The 16,365-nt window shown below is 34.6% G+C and overlaps 1 long non-coding RNA gene across 7 annotated transcripts; it reads left to right on the top strand.

The window, feature by feature from the left end:
• The first annotated feature begins 7,081 nt into the window (after positions 1 to 7,081).
• LOC147405653 (uncharacterized) lies at positions 7,082 to 16,195 on the top strand. Of its 7 annotated transcripts, none has more exons than XR_015176023.1 (10): positions 7,082 to 7,390; positions 10,217 to 10,314; positions 12,381 to 12,465; positions 12,596 to 12,829; positions 12,907 to 13,005; positions 13,104 to 13,197; positions 13,456 to 13,510; positions 14,663 to 14,722; positions 14,933 to 15,002; positions 15,940 to 16,195. It is a non-coding gene; the product is annotated as an uncharacterized LOC147405653 (long non-coding RNA). The 7 variants fall into 7 exon arrangements; XR_015176020.1 differs by having other exon boundaries at positions 14,933 to 15,156; XR_015176021.1 differs by lacking the exon at positions 13,456 to 13,510 and having other exon boundaries at positions 7,084 to 7,390; positions 14,933 to 15,156.
• Positions 16,196 to 16,365: the final 170 nt, after the last annotated feature.

Below are 16,365 nucleotides of genomic sequence, written 5' to 3'. Positions count from 1 at the left end.
TTTTGTATGAGATGTATTAATTTTGAAATAAAAAATACCTTAAATCATTTATATTATGAAAAGAAATAACAAAATAAATCAGTTCCGACTATCCGTGATTTCTATTAGAAAGAACCTAAAGGTTCTAGTTCCTATTAGTTTGGTTTCATTTTAGACCCGGTTCTAATCAGTTCCAATAAAAAGGGAACCGGAACTGGGAGTTTTCGATTAAATGGGTATCCATTGACACCCCTACTTATGGGTCTTTATCGAACTTAAATTGAGAGTTAATACACTAGTCCAACTGGTCAATTATTAGTTCAAACATGACTCAGTCAACAGATCAAATAAAACTCAATCATTTGGGTCTAGATCCTGACTCAGTCAACAAACATGACTCAGTCAGCAGATCAAATGAAACTCAATCAATTATTAGTTCAAACTCAAGGACTTAAAGAGTCTACAATCAAAATTTTATTACCAAACCGTTTTAAACAGAACCCAAAGATTGAGTCCAGATATATTGGATGAAAAGTGAGTATGTGGTGCACAAAATTTGAGTCAAACTAATTAAAAAATTGAGTCAAACATGCTCGAAAACACTACGATTTGAATGATTCCAATTTTAAATGATCTTCTTGAGATTCTTCTTTCCCCCATAAAAATTTAAGCTCATTTCGAAATGTTTGATCTATAAGGATTCTCTATTATTGTTACTTGTTAGTGTATGTTAATTGTATATTTTTTCCCTTTTATTAAAAAAATTGATAAAATTTCAAGTTAAATTTTTTTTTTTTTTTTTTGAAAATAAATAAAAAATAAAAATGTTTAAAATCATGTTTGTCAAAAAATTTTGAAAAAAAAGGTCTGGATGGTCCACGAATGGCGGAATGAAGGGGGTGTCTTAAATTATATAGACTATATTCACTACAACATTTTTGATATACAACGACTGTTTCTAACAGCAGATAATTTTATCCGCCTCTGTATGTAATATTATTGCAGTGGATATTTTTATCCGTCACTATAAATAGAACTTATTACAACGGATACTTATATCCGTCGCTATAAGGCCCCTTTACCCCCAATCCAGTCTATATAGCAGCGGAAAAATATATCCGCTACTACAAAATCATTGTTTTTATATAAAACGATTTTTTTTTTTTAAATAAATATAGCAGCGGATCATAGTTTCCATAGTTATAGAATATATATATTTTTTTTAATATTAAAAATTCAGTTTTGTGAGTTCTTTTCGTCAATAATTTTTTTAAAAATTGAATATAACTGCGGATTAGAGTTTCCGCAATGATAGAGTATATAAAAAAATTTCAATCTTTTTTTGAATTGACTATGACAGCGGATTATAGAATTTGAAATTTCAAATTAAAAACGAATTATCTTTCTCTTTTCTAACTCTTATTTTATATAGACTAATGTAAATCTGACTCGAAAATTTTCACTCGATCGACGTGACAAGTACATAGAACCGAGGATCTTTTTCCTTGTGTATCCTAAAGAAAAAGATATATGGATATGTGCATTTGTCATATCAACTAAGTAAAACAATTTGAGTTAGAATATCGTGACGTTTTTTGTAAAACCTCAACTCTTAATTGGAAAAAATCTCTCTCACAATGGGTCGGAGGAATGGAACTTTGGGCTTTATCATATGGATACGCATCATCACGATTTGGATTATATTGGGATACATAGAAATTCCAACCTTTTGATTTCTTATTTCAACGGTTGAGATCATGTTATTTTTTTGAGTTACCAAATCCCTACCACCCTTTAAAAGAGGGTCTGGATCTTATGCACCCAAGTTGAAACCTCCTCCCCCACCTAATTACATGCCATGTAAGGGGTTTTTTTTGGGTAAGAGTTTGAAAATGGGTATATGAGTCGTGATAATCTGACTTAGGCATGTGGCATACTCAATTGACTTACCTGACGTGGCAGTCTTAGAAATCGTAGATCTGCTGACTCGGGATACAAAACCTCATCTTTTTATGAGAAATCACAGTTTTGTATCCCAAGGAATTTGCAGTTTCCAAGCTTGTCACGTCAAGTAAGTCATTGAGTATGCCACGTGCCCAAGTCAGATAATTAGTAATGATCTATCTACTAGATAAACACTTTCCTTACTAAGTAAGAGTTCAAATCTTGGGTTGTCGAGCTCAAATGGATTACCAAATTGATGATCCATCTCATGAGCCTTGTATAATTCATGGAAAAACTCAGATTTAAAAAATAAAATATTATTTAAAATTTTAATGAAGAAAAATAATTCTTTTGCAAAGTTCATAGAATTTTGTCCTCTACATCCCTATGGCATCGGATCACGTTTTTGGATGCCACGAGGCGAACTCAACTACCGTTTGTAAGATTTGATGATGATAATAATAATAATAATAATTTGCAATCTTGAAGGGGTGTTTCAAATGGCAATTTCAGATCAAATAAGCGGTGAGAGTCTATAAGTTGTGAGTTTGGGCCACCCACAAGGGCACACCCTCACTTGCCCAGAGCGTGTGATCATGTGCAGGCGTTGCATGTGCCCATATCCCTTGGCTCCCCTAGCTCTTTTGGTCCCCCTAGTCGGACGTAAGTTTGGACACCCCATCATCATCATCATCATCATCATCATCATCATTATAGTTTTATTCCAAAAAATTTAAAGGAATTTACTCCTCCATTAAATTATGTCCTTGAGCCATATCTTTTGTCATTGAAAATTCCATTATATATTGATCAGCGATTATACAAGGCTTGAATGCCTTGAATATCATCTCCATGTAGATCCTTTGATCACTAGTCTTCTTTCAAAGACTTGTAGAAAACCTCCAAAATGCACTTTATCTTTGACCTATTCCAAAACTCTTGATTTTTTTTATCTTTTTGGGAAAACTACTCAATGGTCCTAAGCACTAACTTTTCTTTCTGATTAGTCCTGGACTTTTAGGGTGAGCTAAAAAGTCCATTTAATAAATCTCCCTTTTCCAATCAGTCTCTAAACCCCACCCTAACATTTATTGAAATGTTGAAATTTCCTTAACCATTCAAACTCACCATTTACATTCTAAATAATAATAAATAAAAGATTTTCGACATCTCGATCGAGTTTTGAAGACTCCATTTAGATGAAAAGGATTTGAGAAAGAAGAAGAAGTCATTTTCAAGGGATTTTTTTTAAGCATTTTGAAAATGTATGTAAAAAACTAGAATTTTCTACATATATTTACTTCACATTTTGATCAAAATCGATCAAAGATGGTTCTTTTGGTTTGAAATCATCTACAAGTAATTATGTCAAGTTTTAAGTTGATCTTTTCATGTATTTTAGTTGAACAAACTCAAGAAAAAACAAAATCAGATAAATTTTATAACTCCGAGGTTAGCAATTTTATTTTTAAGTTCAATATTTTTATTGTTGAGGTTGATAATTTTTTTTAATTATTGTTGACCACTGCAATTTTATTTATTGTCGACCTCACCAATTTTAAATATTGTTGAGGTTGACAATAATTAAAACTAATTGACGATCTTGACAATAAAAATATTGAACTTAAAAAAATTTGTTGACCTTGGTGTTGTAAAATTTATCTAATTTTATTTTTTTCGAGTTTTTCAACTAAAATACATGGAAAGATCGATTTAAAACTTGATAGAAGTAAAAGAATTGAAAATTCCTACCTTCATTTTTTGTTATAAATCGTCAAAATAAATTTTAAAAAAATTATATTTAAAAGTTCAAAATGAAATATATCATTTACATTCTTCATTCATGATAATAATAATAATAATAATAATAATAATAATAATAATAATAATAATAATAATAAATCATTGAAAATTATTTGAATGGTTGTTGGAAAACCTAAGTATGTGAAGAAGAAGAAAAATGGGCAGTTTTGGTATTTCAAACATGTAACCTCATATGAGGTTGAGGGACAATTTGGACAAGAAGAATTTACTAAATGGACTATTTTGATCACCCTAAAAGTCAAGGACTAATCAGAATAAAAAAGTTAGTGTCAGGGACCATTAAGTAGTTTTTTTTTTTTTTTTTTTCGAGAAAATCTTTCATCTTCAACCATGGGTTGTTATGTGCCTAGAGAATTATTATTATTAAAAAGTCCTTCGGGATTTGGAGATTCACCATCTTGAATTGGTGGCTTAGGAGGTCCGATCTCCTTCAAATGAGATCAATCTCAATATTTTTCTTCTTTTTATTATTTTTTATGATCCAATCTAAGTAGGTACGTAACATTGGTACTAGAGCAGTAGATTCTGGAATGGCGGAAGGAACACGAAATGCCAAACTCGATGAGATGATAGGTTTCTTGAAGGAAACCACAAAGATCCATGGGAATATCCTTAATGAGCTAGTGATGAAGGTTTCAAGTTTGGACACCAAAATTGAGCACATCTCTAAAGAAAAAGGCAATGAGATAAGGGAGAGTTCCAGTAAAACAATTAACAGACTTGATGAACTTTATCAATTTGATATTGACAAGGGAATTCAAACTCGGACAGTATGATTGGAATTTCCAAGGTTTACTGGGGTGGATCCAGATGGTTGGCTTTATAGGGCAGAGCAATTCTTCTTACACCAGTAGACACCCTTCACACAAAGGCTACTTATAGTCTCCTTTCACATGGAAGGAAAGACATTCCAATGGTTTCGTTGGATGGAACGGTCAGGAGCGATTTCAAATTGGGAATCCTTTAATTCTGCTTTGCAAGTTAGATTCGGCTCTTCACCATACGAGGATCCAACGGCTATGCTGTCTAAATTGCAACAAACATCTTCGGTGGAGCAATATCAAACTCAGTTTGAGGAGTTAACAAACAGAACTGAAGGTCTTAATGAGTCCTTCATGGTGAGTTGTTTTGTGGGAGGATTGAAGGAAGAAATTCGTTTGAGTGTCCAGATGTTGAAACCAACAACACTCACTGATGCAATTGGCCTCGCTTGCATGCAAGAAGAAAAAATATTGGCTCGAAAGCGGATAAACAACCCTACAAATGACACCAACACAATCGTTCATTCAGGAAAACCATTATCAGTTGCTCTTAAACGACTCTCACCTGTAGAGATGAAATAGCGTAGAGATCGTGGGTTATGTTATAATTGCGATGAACGATTCTCCCAAGGTCATAAATGTAAAGTTCAGCAAATTTTCCTTTTAGAGGGGAATTGGCAAAAAGAAATGGATGAAATTGACGAGCAAGATGATGGAATTGAAAATGAAGGGGGAGGGAATACTTTCTAGATTGAAACCTTGAGGACAAGGTTTTTTTACAAGGGGTAAAGAATGTTATATGCCTAGAGAATTATTATTATTAAAAAGTCCTTTGGGATTTGGAGATTCACCATCTCGAATTGGTGGCTTAGGAGATCCGATCTCCCTCGAACGAGATCAATCTCAATATTTTTCTTCTTTTTATTATTTTTTATGATCCGATCTAAGTAGGTACGTAACATGGGTTTTGGAGCCAAGATTGCCATTTTACAAATGAAAGCCAAATAGAATCAACTTTAAACGTACCCGTTATAGTGATGTGACAATGAGTCGCCGTTACTATTACATTTTAATGGTGACAATGGGCCGCGGTTAATGTTGCACTTCCATGGCCGGGTCAAGCATGTTCTCCATGTACAAAGAATAGAGTAAAATCCAAATACTCAACTGCTTAATCCATGTTCTCCCATTGTTACCGTTGCGCTGCAACGGTGACCCATTGTCACTAGGGCATAAAATGGGTTGGATTTTATAAAAATAATTGAGTGGTTCGAATTCAAATTTAAGGTGTTTGGACCTTGGAGTAGAGTCGAATAAAAAAATGGATTGAATGCGGGTTGATGTCCCTTCATCCAAGTTGTTTCTGGGTTGAATACAGATTCATCTCTATATTCATCTAGATCTAAATGATATATTGCTTTGAAAATTATATTTTTATATTTTTCAAAATATCTTTTTTCTACTGTTTTATTTGTATTCTTATAAACTAAAGGAATTATAACAATAAAATAGAATAATATAATTAATAATTAATATATATATAGCAACAAAAAAAAAATTGTTGAATGGTTTGAAATTATCCTACCTGGCTGATCCAAATCAAGTAATTTAGTTGGGTAGGATTCAAATCCGGATCCGAATAAAAGATTCGACCCATTTTAAACCCTAATTGTCACGTCCCACTAACCTTGTAGGCCCTGTTTAGTTCCGAAGAATTGCAGTTGCGAATTGGTGATCTTGTCACCAAAACTCATGGTTGAAGACAGAGGGTATTGGTGGAAAAAAAATAGTTTAGGAAAAAGGTTGGAGATATAAGTGTATTGTGATCATTTTCTACTAATTTCTCATATAAGACTGTAGTCAAGGGGGGAAACATGCCTGAATTAAAGGGTCTCTATAGTTTGCTCCATCTCTGCAGAATTTACACTTTAGACATGGAAATCCTTTTAGGCCCTAAACCTTAAACCTTTTCCAGCATACCAAACAGGAAAAAAAGAAGAAGGGTATTTAAGTAACAACCTTGTGATATTATGTTTAGTCCTTGTAAAATGCAAGATTAGGTGGTCATCAACGGTGACACACTTCATATTCGAGGAGACTCGAGATTATAGGTCGAATAGATGGAAGAATCCATTACAATGATCGATAGGGATGAGACATGGCCAATGATCCTGTCGTTGGTGCTTGTGATTTGGAATCGGTTGCATTGCATGAAATTGGACACTTACTTGGGCTTGGGCACAGCTCATTCCTAGTGGTACTACAAAGGATCTTCATGGAGATGATGTTCAAGGCATTAAAGCCTTGTGCGTATAATATATGATTAATAATGGAAATTTCAATAATAATCAGGGGCAGAATTGAATAAAGATGCAGGGATTGTTTAATAGACTTAAATATGTGAGATAAGACTTCAATGATGATAGTGTAAATGATTAATTTGGAGGTCCAACCCAAAATCAATTGACAATGAGTGGAGAGGGCCAAGAACTTATAAGGAAAGAGACAAAGTAAAAATCCCCAATTTTAACGAAAAAAATTGTTGAGCCTGGCCCGTCAAATTTTTAACACCCAAATTCCGCGGTCAATGGACCACGAATTTTGTCTCCACAAAACACAGTCTACGGTTGCCAAACACTTCGTCTCTCTCACTCACTCACTCTCTGTATCTCTCTTTGTCTGATCTCTCTCGAATGTCTCGATCTTTCTCTCTATCCCTCTCCCTCCCTGTCTTCCTCGATCTCGTCTCTTGATCGATCTCATCTCTCCCTCTATTTGATCGCTCAATCTTTCTCTATCTGATCGCACAATATCTGATCTCTCGAAGTGATCTCTCAACTTTGGAAATGATGGAGTGAAGAAGTTTTCTGTTGTGTTATAAGGTGAGTCTCTCTCTCTCTCTCTCTCTCTCTCTCTTCTCTCTTAGATTGATAGATCCTTAACCCTATTCATGTTGTTGACGATGCGATCTAGGATTTCTGATCCCACAAAATACATTAATTTTGATTTTCTATTTCCCAAAGGTATTACTTTCAAGTCGAAATGTAATTTTGTTATTCGATTTTTTTTCCCACCGATTAAGATTTCATGTCATTTTAATTTGATTTACGAAAGCGAGATACATGAACATCAACACTATTTCTTCTCTTCTCGATCTGTTTCAGAGTTTTTTGAAATCTGAGAGATTTTGATCGTCTGTTGGTGTTCTTAATCTCTAAAAGAGATTGATTCATTTACTTCGTTATCATGTTTTAAGGTTTTATTAGACATTATAAGCTTTGGAGATCAGGTAAGTTGTTTCATAAATTTTAGAACTTGAGATTTTGTTTCGATGCTTGATCTAAATATTTTGATGATCTATCAATGAATCTGAATTGAATATTGTAGGGTTGTTTGATTCCTGATTTAATTTACATATATATATATATGGGTCCCGTTCGCCACCCTTAGTTTTACCACACACTTTAACAAACGCGTTTTGTCTTACATGGGTTAGAAGTTTCGGAATGAGCTGATTTTTGGTGAGGATGATCTCTATGGTGAGGAGATCATCCTCACCAAAAATCAGCTCATTCCAAAATTTCTAACCCCATCAAATTGATTTACAAAAAATGGACGGTCCACGATTTTTCAACGTGTAAACATGGGGCTAAACATTCGGAATGGGCTGATTTTTGGGGAGGATGATCTTCTAATCATAGAGATCATCCTCACCAAAAATCAGCTCATTCCAAAACTTCTAACCCATGTAGGACAAAAAACGTTTGTTAAAGTGTGTGTAAAACTTAGGGTGCTGAACATTTCCCTATATATATATATATGAACAGCGTTCCTAAGACTCATATTGGGACTCACATTGCGACACACCGTTTTGTCTTATATGGGCAAAAATATTGGAATGGGCTGATTTTTTGTGAGGATGATCTCTATGGTGAGGAGATCATCCTTGCAAAAATCAGCTCATTTGAAATTTCTAGACCGTCCAATTTTTGTTGAAAAATTATAGACCGTCCAATTTTTGTAAATCAATTTTGATGGGGTTAGAAGTTTTGGAATGGGATGATTTTTTGCCAGGATGATCCCCTCATCACAGAGATCATCCTCACAAAAAATCAGCTCATTCCAAACATTTTTGCCCATATAAGACAAAACGGTGTGTCGCAATGTGAGTCTCAATATGAGTCTTAGGAACGTGACCCTATATATATATATATATATAGGGAAATGTTCAGCACCCTAAGTTTTACCACACACTTTAACAAACGTTTTTTGTCCTACATGGGTTAGACATTTTGGAATGGGCTGATTTTTGGTAAGGATGATCTCTATGATTAGAAGATCATCCTCCCCAAAAATCAGCCCATTCCGAAATGTTTAGCCCCATGTTTACACGTTGAAAAATCGTGGACCGTCCATTTTTTGTAAACCATTTTGATGGGGTTAGAAGTTTTGGAATGAGCTGATTTTTGGTGAGGATGATCTCCTCACCATAGAGATCATCCTCACGAAAAATCAGCTCATTCCAAAACTTCTAACCCATATAAGACAAAACACGTTTGTTAAAGTGTGTGGTAAAGCTTAGGGTGCTGAACGGGACCCATATATATATGCTCTCAGAGTTGTTGATTTTCTAGAAATTAATTGCATTTCTCTAGCTAATATTTTAGATAAAAATAGATCATTTTTGTGATGTTTTACGTATTTTAATTTTTATTATATGTTTTTTTTATTCTTAGTGGGTGTCATATATAACACCTTGTTTGTTAACTTTTTTTTTTTTCACGTCGATGCGCTCCCTTATTGATTTTCTAGGTTAGTAATTTTTTCTCCCATAGAAGAAGCAATAGCATTAGACTTGATGGTCATTGTTTTGATTTATAGTTTTCACCTTTGCATATGGATATCATTAGGATTTGACATACCTCTAGCAACATAATTTACATAAGAGCATCCATAGTTTTTGTCATCCAACTCATCATCAAGATTTGTGGAGTGGCTACACTTGTAAATTCCTATTTAAAATAAAATAAAATAATATATGTGAATATTACATAGGGAGAGCTTGAAGGTTTTGTGCCCATTGGTCAATCACTTTTCAAATGGCAAAGACATTTTTACTTACATAGATGTTCGACTAAGAAGTCATCATATTTGTTGGAAGCTTATTTTGACAAGTAGAACTATTTTGAGACTTCAATCGAAAATTTGATGTTTTTGGACTCAAAATTGATTAGAAATTTTAGCTCAATGACAGTGACAAGATGTAGGAGGTGGTTTGATCATTGTTAGATAGATTGTTGGGATTTGTTACTTATTCATTACCTTATGGTCATAAGGTTTTATTTTCTTATAAATAGAGGTAATGAAAGTATTAAAGAGTAGCTCCATCCATGTGGTTCTGAACTCTTCTAGATTATTAACAAGTAAATCAACTCTTAACGACTAATAAGAAGGGGATTGGGATGATGGATTGAAATAAGACTACTAATATATACATAGTCTTGTGATACTACTCTCATGACCAGTCGAGTTTATGCAGGTATATTGGTCCATTCTGAGTAAATGTTTTTGATCTCAAGTATTATGTTCTTCATCCATTAGATGGAAGTGTTATGGGATGGTTTGGCCTTGAAGTTATCTTCTTCTTTTTTTTTTTTGAAAACACTGAAGCTCTCATGGGTTCATGTGTTTTGGTTATGCTGATGAAGGGTGAGGATGTTTACTTGCTGGTCAGAACCAACTGACATGTTATGAGAACGAGAACTCCACTTCTCAGAGTTGGATTTATTCATCAAATGCATGCACGGTAACGACTTTTAACTTGTGAAATTAACTTGTTTAATTTAGTGGGTATAACTTAGGTTGAAACTATATATATGTAGAACTCCATGTCTGTGATTCTGAAAAATTGCACCCCATTTACCTTATCTATGATCATCATGTTTTCTTCTTATCCCAAACATACCTACTTACCTTGAGTGCTCCTTTAATATTACAACTCTCTTGGCATCTCGTAAACCTGGGAATACAATCATTTTTTTACAATATTTTTCTTTTACAAGTATCTATAAGATCACTAGGCAACCAATGAATGGCATAAACAAGCATCATGTGGCATTCACATGGTCCCTGATTGGCTTAATGGGGAGTACCATGTCATACTGATCTGTAAGTCCTATATCTATTTGTCATGTAGAGTCTACACCATTAATAATTATTTATCCAGACACTTGAAAGGCTCTGTTATATTCTAGGTAGTATCTGTGTCACCACCCTTTTTTACCTGCTCTCACCTTATGCTTCTACTCTCTGTTTATGCTCTCTTTGAAAGAAAGAAGAGTTTGTACATCAAGCTAGGATGTTAGGGTGATTGGCCAAACATAAAGCCTCCTGGTTAGGACCCATCAGGAAAGCAATTGGAATGAGATGAAAAGGAATTTTCTTAGTGACAATAAGCCCAGTTGATTCAGTCATGTTTGGTTTCCCTTTTGCACCATGAGGTGACTCCCAATTGAAACAGTATAAGAGGTTGGCAACAACAAACTCAATGAGGGCAAGCCCAAATGACATTCCTGGACAACCCTTTCTCCTGGATCCAAAGGGGATAAATTCGAATTCTTGCCCTTTAAAATTAATAGTGTTGTTGCTAAATTTCTTCTTCCCTTACAAATTGTTTTAGTTCTGTTATTGAAAGTTTTTGGAGCTATTGTTTCTTTTCCTCAATCATAGTCCTCCATTATATTAGCATAACTAGTAGTGGATTAATTTGAAGGTAACTTACTGATTCTTTCACTATTGAACTTGGTAATGAAAATATCTATTACCATTTTCTTGGTCCACAATTACTTTTAGAAATGAAAAGAAAAACTTGAGTCTATCCAAGGAAAACTTGAATTTATGTTTCAAAGAGTTGATTTGTTTGAAAACATGTAAAAATGGTTCTATAGTTTCTGTTAGAACTGTGTAGATAAGAGTATGATTTGTTCCATACATTTCAACATACATAATACTCCAGAAGATATTTCCACTTTTATCATCTACTAAATTTTTGAGTCAAATACCAATATCTCCCCCTTTAGTTTTGCCTTTCCTAGTCTTACTTCTCATCCATCTCACCATCTTCATTTCTGTTGTGCTCATTTTATAAACATCCTTTTTCCTGACTGTCCGAATTTCAACTCCATAAAACTTAGTTGGTATCACTTACCCAAAAAAGAAGAAGCTTAATTGGTATTATTGTTGTTTTGTAAATTTACATGTAGTTTTTTGGTACACGTCAGTCACATAATACTTCAGAAGCACATTTCTACTTCAGCCACCTACCACTTAAATCTATTTTAGGGTATGTCTTGCTTATCAATCTTAGCTAGCATCTCATCCTTATGAGTATCCTTACTTATGGTTCTACCTATCTTAAAAATCTTAGTTTCTAAGAAGTATAACCAGGTATGCATTTCCTTATGCTTGACTTTTCCCAATGCTACTACTCTAGCCTCACTTTGTATATGGCACCTAATTGCAAATTTATTTTTGATTAATGTGAACCATATTTGGACTTTTATACACACAAACCCATTGGATGTGTCAGATTTTGACACAACCCCCCCCCCCCCCCCCCCCCACACACACACACACACACATAAAGTGATTGACCGGCTGGTTATGATCATCTTTTAGATTCTCTCTTGTAGTAATACCTTCAGAATAAAGTGAACTTAGTCTTTTTCAGCACATCGTTCATAGCCAGTTGAGATGGTATACAGTTTGTTCTTGAGGTCACTAATTGGAAATGATTAGATAATATAGTTCACATGGATATTCAATGTCAACATCTTCATGTAAATTAAAATTAAATAATTTTTCTTTTTTCAGTGCTTACGTATTTGGAGAAGATGTAAGCTTTGATGAGGTTTTCTGGTGCACAGCAGGATTGACCGATCGATTTGGTAAAAACAAGGTTGTTAATACAAGTTTATTTTACTAGGATTTTGATGTAGATGCCAGATTAACACCCCCCTTTTAAGTTCTTCCTAGGACTTCGAAAATGATTGCCCTTTTCTTGTTTCTTGCCCTGGGATATTAACTAGCTTGCCTGAATCTAAAGCCGTGGATGAGTGAAATCCATTCTGATCAGTTTACTTCAGCAAGACAAGTACAATCGGTCTCAATGGTACTTAGAGTCTCTCTCTCTTCATGAACCTTGACATCCAATAATTTGGAGGAGGGAAAAGGATGATCCTCAAACACTTAAACCAGTGGTTGCTTGGGTTAGCGGAACTTGTGCACGGCTCTTCAAGTCAGAAGTGCAATTTGATCATGCTGTGAGTTATTACCCTAATACCTAGGACTGTTCCCTTTTAATCCACCACTCTTTTAATCGTAGCATTATTTAAACCAGGGTGCCAAAAGTGGTGGTGAGATGGAGTCTGCACAAGCAAAGAATGAAGCATTAAGAGAAGCAGGAGCTGTTGTTCCCACATCATTTGAAGCATTTGAGGTCACTGATGTTCCCACATCATAAGAGAACCCTGTGTATGTCACCATTGTTATATCCTTGATTGCTAGTGTCAACTAACAAATGTCCTTCTGCTTCAGGTTTGTTGCATCAGCTCGCCAATTGGCAAAGGCGTTGGAGGTGCAATTAGTAAATGATTTAGGTTATACAAATAGATACGTACGGTGCCTTCAGGTATTGTGGCTTGTGCCATTAATAGCAATATAATCTTTTTCTTGATTTCAAGTTTTGTATGTGAATTCTAAGGAAACATCTTGAATCCAGTGAATCTTCTGCTTCTAACAATTGCAGAATGATATGTTGTTAGGGCCCACTTTAAATTGTGAAAAGGACAGCTAACATTTGATCCAACAAATTTGCTCCTGAATTTTTTAAAATTATCTAACTGATACATTTTTCTTGGCCTGTCAAATATCTGTCTGTTGGAGTCAGGTTAAAGATAAAGCGCTTCTTCCATGGCATTGCTACCTTGATGTATTTGTTCTATGTAATGCATTTTGCTTTCTATCTTCTCCACACTCATGTTAGATAAGTAACTTATACTTCCTTTCCCTACGGAGTATCTAACCTCTGAAAAAACCCCACTTTATTTTACTCTTCACATGAACAAAATAAATATGGAATTACTTATTTATTGGTGCAGACTTATAGTATACCAATGTCTGTAAGAGCGATGAGCCTGGTTTTTGGTATCTTTAAGCACATCAAACCCTAGATTCAGAGAAATTCAACTCATGAATATTTTTTCATCAATGTACTCTTGAAACCATAAATCGGGGCATTTGTTGTACTGATTTTTGGTCTGTTTGGTCTAATCTAGATAATGATACCTGTCAATGTTCAAAGACAGAAATGATCACTTCAGGGGTTTCGCTTGATTTTTGGGTGGGGCCTAGAGATTACCTAGAACCTGGGTCATTAGTGGTCTCAGGGAAGCCTAGGAATCTATAGGGACTCCTTCCCAGACATCCTAAGCTCCTAGATGATGTGGTCTCTTTGACAACAATAGGACATTTTCCAGCCCGTGGTGATAATGGGGCCAACCATTGCTGTGGATGAGCAATGAAGTGATGAGTGAGTGTTTGATATGGGGGCAAGTTCTGCTTTAGTTGTCATTAAGAACTAACATACATGTAAGCATCCACAAATAATGATAAGAGAAAGGTGTAAATTGTTGAAAGAATTTAAGGGGATTTTCTTGTAAGATGGGAGTGGGTTTGTAATCTTGCTATTGTTTAACCTCCCTGGCATGGGTTGGTTGTCAATGCATTCTTTTGAGTTGACCATCTCGACCTCCCTAGTTCTAATAAATGTTTACCTACCAAAGAAAATAAGAGAAAGGTTCTGGTGTGAGTTTTCCAGAGTGTAGAAACAGGCTTTTAATAAATGAGGTTTCTTTGGATGCGCTATCTAGACGTGCATATTTTTGCCATCATTGGTGAATGCTGATTTGGCATAGGTTGGCATGTTTACACTTGCAGCCTCTAGTGGAGAAGACTGGCTCCATAACCTTCCCCTAATGATTATAGATATAATGTAAATTGTATTTACCCATTCAAAAACCTCAATTCTTGTCAATGTTGTCAACAGGTGCACCATTTGACATTTTCATCTTGCTTATAATATTTTTTTTTTTCAGAATGGGCTATTTTTGTTGAGGATGCACTAATCTCAATTCCATATTGGCTCACAAAGCCATGTAAAAACTTCACAACTTTATCTGAACCCTATATATTACTGGCATGTTTCTAATTAGTTCTCATAATTACAATGCATTTTTTATGTTTGTTTTCATTCTCCCATCCTTTTTATGTTTTTTTGGATATGGGATAAGTTTGAGATTAGAGGAGTGAGGGACTACTTTTTCTTCTTCCTGCGTATGATTTTTTTTTTTGGCGCTGTATTGCAGATATCGGAGGTGGTTAATAGTATGAAAGATCTGATTGACTATAGCCGAGAAACAGGGACTGAACCTATGAGTAAGCTTCATGTCTTCCCGCTTTAATTTAATTATTTTAAGCATTATACCTCTTAATGCAGGGCCTAGCTATTGGATTTGGCATGTCACTTCTGCCTGGTTTGGTTGCCAAAGAGATTGATTTATTGTTTCTTGCAATAAAACCTGCATTACAGGTCTGTTAGAGTTCTTGAATTATAGTTATTCCATTTTATTGCTGAGGCAACTTCTATAGATAATCCAACGCAAATTATTGCCTAGACTGTTGGAAGTATTTTGGTGCTGCCTCCATCCCACAGGGCCAACTTTGTGTATGGCTCACTCATCTTGTTGGGTCATAATTTCAAGTGCTGTCACACCATTTCTGGTATGATTTTCGGGTTACTTATAACCAAGGTCTAAAATCTATTGAAACTGTTTTGACCGAAACATTCTAGAACAAATCACAACATTCAAAGAGGTTTACATGTATGTTGTCAGTTATTTGTAGCTTCAACAGAATTTTCGATAGTGTTGATGCACAACAACATAAATTAAGTTGGTGCGTTTTTATTTCCATTACTAATACTCTCTACTAATTTGGCATTGAAGGCTTTGTTCTTACACAGTCTAGTCTTCAGATTCGCCTAACAACAATTAAGTTTTATTCTTAATATTTCTCCAATGAAAAAAGTTTATTTGATTTTTGTGCCATTTACCTAAAATCCAGCTTAAACGTATCAACTTTAGGTAATTTTGAGTCTACCATTGTGGTCGAGAACTTCACTTTTTATGTACGCCCTCCCCACCAATGTAATAGTAATCTAATTAACCCGGTTGCCTATCATGCTTCCCGTTCTCGTTCTTTCTTTTTTTTTTTTTTTCTTTTAGTAAGTAGTTATAGTTCTTCCCCTTTGAATGGTTTTTACTTATCGATGGATGCAATATAGGGAAAATGATTAATGAAATGTTGCATGCAGGATGTGCTGGAAAGGGCGAAAAAGGCCAAGGAAAAAGCGGCACGTGAAGCACAAGGGCTCATTCCCCAATCTACAACGATAACAACACCGACCTCCATCAAAGATGTTGTCGATCCAGTAATTTCAATATCATTTGGTCTTATTTAGTTTAATTATTGTCAGTTATTTGTAGCTTCGACAAAATTTTCGATCTTAACAAAGAGGTTTACATGTATATTAAATTTGGGTTATTTATTTTAATTTGGATCTTGGTTTATGATTTTTCTTTTATTTTTTCTTTTTTTGATTTTTTTTTTAATTATTTCGTTCATTGTGATTGGTGAATTAGACGACCGTGCTATTGTTTGTTAAACCTCCAAATTTGACGGTTATACTCTATGGATTTTTTTTTTTTTTTTTTGTTTTTTTTTTAAGTCCATTCTCCAA

This window comes from Akebia trifoliata, chromosome 3 (genome assembly GCF_017979445.1).
Source record: "Akebia trifoliata isolate Shusen 1 chromosome 3, ASM1797944v1, whole genome shotgun sequence".
NCBI classification, from domain to species: Eukaryota; Viridiplantae; Streptophyta; class Magnoliopsida; order Ranunculales; family Lardizabalaceae; genus Akebia; species Akebia trifoliata.
The sequence above is the reverse complement of the archived record's forward strand: the minus strand, read 5'-3'. Positions and strand labels throughout refer to the sequence as shown.